General features: G+C 39.7%; 1 non-coding gene across 1 annotated transcript; it reads right to left on the reverse strand.

Annotated features, from left to right (window-relative positions):
* Window positions 1-3,852: 3,852 nt before the first annotated feature.
* On the reverse strand, window positions 3,853-4,039 carry LOC148647645 (U2 spliceosomal RNA). The gene has a single exon (XR_015927168.1). It is a non-coding gene; the product is annotated as a U2 spliceosomal RNA (small nuclear RNA).
* Window positions 4,040-4,292: the final 253 nt, after the last annotated feature.

Genomic DNA, 4,292 nt, shown 5'->3' on the forward strand with positions numbered 1-4,292 from the left:
AATGTATTTTATGTAAACCATGTTTGCTATTAATTCATTTAGGGCTAAAATACGTTCATTGTCTTCTAATCGAGTCGAGTTGACATTGGAAGCCTGCCACACCCGGACCGTTAACGCATTAGCACGTCAAAGCCCATTGAGCCAGTATTGGCTTTAGTATCCCCCCCTTCTCCCCTCAATTCAATTCAATTCAAGGTGTTTTATTTACATGACAGATGGGTACAAGCAGTGTTGGGTACTGTATGTATATTGTAACGCTTACGGCAGACAGGCACTGTGTAGGAGCCGACGCACCAGAGCAGCGCCTGCAATTTTTATATTTATAACTTAGTTTTTAAAATTAGTCAAGCAATACGAAGCATCTCCTTTTACTTAGTGCCTGAGCATACTGCAACGCGTGTGAAGCCCATAAACGATATTAATTTTGGAACTTAAACATACAGTATATGGCTGGTCTCGGTACTTTAAAGAAAACATACACACCAGTATTCCATTTCTCCCTAAACATTTTAAGCATCGAAGTCTTTAACTAACGCGATACCGGAGTCAACAAGCATACTTTTAGAATTTGATTAAAAGGGAATATAATATGGAATCGCGTATCTACAGAATTTAAAGACCAGACAATCGCAAACTCGTTTTCAATAAAATTATTTTATTCATTCAGCAGTTTGTGAGAGGGACATCCAGCAGGGAGAGACACACACACCGGTTTTCATTGACAACATTGTTTTTTTTTCAATTCCTCTTGTCTAACAGGAATGTTTTGTTTGTGGACAGACTGTTAGACAAGAGGAAAAGACTGCCTCCTCCTACGAAGCATTTCGTTGATCCGATCACGAATTCTTTTCCAGTCGTACGCAGCAAGGGTTGAGAATCTCCGATTCACCATCGTACTAATGGTTTCCCGGAGATTGGGTTAAAAAAAAACAAAAAACATACTAACAACTGTGCCATCCTACTCCTTAGTTAATACATTTTATTATTCATAAACAGTTAACATTGTTAGCAAAATATTTTGAATTATATTTAACCCTATTTTTTCTTTAGTTTTGTATTTAACTTATTATATGATAGTCAGACTTAATGTATATTTGAACAATGAAAATATATTTTTACAAGATTTTACATTAAGCACTTAAAATTAATATGGTTAATAATAGTAAACTGTAACATGCTGTAACAAGATCGGTTACAAGAAGAAAATGCTTTCAGAGAAAATGTTTCAACCAAACTTATTCCCACACACCCCGCCCCCACTACCATTAGAATATACACAAACATTTTAGCGTTTCATTCTGAGCAGAAGACCCTCACACCTGAAGAGTGCTGGCTGTGACGAATTAAACCGGTTTTACAGGTTTCAATCACAGACCATGTGACATGGGACTCAGTAAACTACAGTAACACCGTATTTGATAACGCTTTAAAAACGCTATAAAATAATGTGACTTGGCACAGAACAAGTTTACAACACAGTACAAAGATAAATGCTGACCATGACTTTAGAAGCATAAATTGCCTTACACTCAATTTAAACACAAGCTGTCTTTAGCCCTCTAAGCTGGTTCATACAGAAATGTAGAGATCTAGGCTCAGAACACACAGCTTCATTAGCGAATACATATGCAGGACAACTAGAGAAGACGTTTTACAGAGGGTGGATTTTTAGAAACATCCCATCAGACATCCCATCATATTCACAACGTGAAATCTAGAAAATAATATTACGTAACCAAAATCCGCAATATGGAAACAGAACCTGTGTAATTGTTGATAGATGATGTACTCGTAACATTTTTTCAAGACGAACTACAACATTTAAAAAATGACTTGTATGTACTTGATATCTCTAATCAATCCACGGGTCCCAGCACAAAACGAAAGTAAAACGCATACCGTTTCTCGCTTCTTATTGCTCAAAAGTAATTTGACCGTATGAAATGCATAATATAAACCTAGAAACATATACGTGAGCAGTACTTAAGCACTGTAGTATCGGTGTTAAGACATACCTCTCAAATACTGTAAATCAAGTTAAAAATATCTCAAGACCGATTCTGGTCGTAATGAAACCATGCAAGGGAGTTTTTATGTCCGTTGCAGTTCTTTTGCAACATGAATATAATTATATCGTTATTAATTTCTTGAGATACGCGATTCCATATTATATTCCCTTTTAATCAAATTCTAAAAGTATGCTTGTTGACTCCGGTATCACGTTAGTTAAAGACTTCGAAGCTTACAATGTTTAGGGAGAAATGGAATACCGGTGTGTATTTTTTTCTTTAAAGTACCGAGACCAGCCATATACTGTATGTTTATGTTAAGATTTCCCTTCAGTGGTAAAATTAGATATGAATATTCAATACTTAAACGGGCACAGTTAAGACATTAAATATACATGTACATATTGTATACAGTACAGTTTGCATACGGTAATATGTTTATGTTACGCGATTAAAAAATAAATAAATAAAACTGGAAGGTCCAGCACCACCATTATGTTTATATGGTTGTTTTTGTTGGTTGGTTGTTATTATGGTTATTAATAATTCGATCTATAGTTGTAATCTGAGCCTAAATAAAAAGAAAAAGCAAGTGATTAGGTTTATGAGCAATCTAATTACTTATTCGTTTAAAACGCTATATAAAATAAAGTTTATTATTAATTTGCTGGACAGAGCGGTGAACATTATTATGCATAAGACAAAGATAACGATCCTGATCAGTTTAGAAATCTGTGTACGCTGTAAGGTTTTTACTTCTTAAACTTTTAAAATACACGTTTAGAATTGAAAGAAATTCTCTTCCTGGTATAGCAAACCAGCACGTCTTTTTTCTCCAATCAGAGGGGTGTCAGATGGTGTCAGCCAATCACCATTCTGCGTTGGGTAGCAACGGGTGACTGTTCTCAGGCGGAAGACGTAAACAGCTTAATGTTCGTGTTAAATTTTTTTTTTTAATTAAAATTCATTCTATACAGCAATCGCATATTTGGGTACCGTTTCATAAAACTTTCATGCTTAAAATGTTTAGGGAGAAATGGAAGACTGGTGTGTATTTTTTCTTTAAACTACCAAGACCAGCCATACACAGTACAGTTTACATACATACAGTAATGTTTTAAATTAATATCGTTTATGACCTTCAGATGCGTTATGCTCCTCTTCTTTTTATGCTCAGCTACTAAAATTTCCCTTTAGTGGTAAAATCCATATAAATATTCAAAACTAAGCGGATTAAAATGTGCACAGTAAAGACATTAAATGATTCAATCTTTGCACTACCAACCAATGCACCACGAGTGCCCCTGTCGGTCATTTTGGCCAGCCAATCACTTGCCCTGCGGTATGCTCCGGTGCCCCGCGGTGGCTTGTGGGTAGGTTACCGTACCGCAGGTTTTTACCGCGCATTTTGAATGGCTGCATCTGTACTAAGGATCGCAGCCAAAAGGCTGAGAAACGATGCCCGACGCCGGCCTTGGGCGGGCACGCGGCTGGCGCGCAGTGGCGCAGGCCGACGCCTCATGAGCCCGGTCCGCACGCGGCTGCCGGCCACCCGGACTCCGCTCTCCCCCTCTTTTGCCTGCCTGCTTGCTCGCCTGCCTGCCTCCCTGGAAAAAGGATGAAAAAACGAAGTTTTTTGGAGGGAAAATGCACGGGAGCCGAAAAGGGGGCCGGCCTGCTTGCCGAGAGAGTCGAGACGCGGGAAAGTGCACAGAGGGAGCATGGGAACGGAGACAGGAGACAGGAGACAGGAGACAGGAGACAGGAGACAGGAGACAGGAGACAGGAGACAGGAGACAGGAGACAGGAGACAGGAGACGTCTGTCTTTTCACCGCTGAGAGAAGGTAGTGCACCGCTCCCGGAGGCGCTGCAATACCGGGCCGATGCGTGGAGAGGACGGAGCAAGCTCCTGATCCAGCTCCCTGTTCCAAAAATCAGTTTAATATGTGGTCCCCGGATGGGGGACGTATCAGATATTAAACAATAAGAACAGATTTTTTTTATAAGTAAAACAGGACAGAAAATTAAAAATCACCCCACCCATTTACAGTCCAACAAACAGATCCCCCCAAAAATCCTCAACACCATGTGATCAAGTTCTTCCAACGTTCTTTCGCCGCAGAAAAACCCCAACGATAAATGTCCCACCGGATTCTCCTTCCGATGTCCGCTCTAACCTTCTGGAGCGGCCTGATGGCCGGTGCTTCCACTCCATGTTTCACCAGGTCATCTCTGGCCTCCCACATGTAGAGCTTGACCAAACTGATCAGCGATAAGATCAG

Source organism: Lepisosteus platostomus, chromosome 15 (assembly GCF_059453375.1).
Source record: "Lepisosteus platostomus isolate fLepPlt1 chromosome 15, fLepPlt1.hap1, whole genome shotgun sequence".
NCBI lineage: Eukaryota > Metazoa > Chordata > Actinopteri > Semionotiformes > Lepisosteidae > Lepisosteus > Lepisosteus platostomus.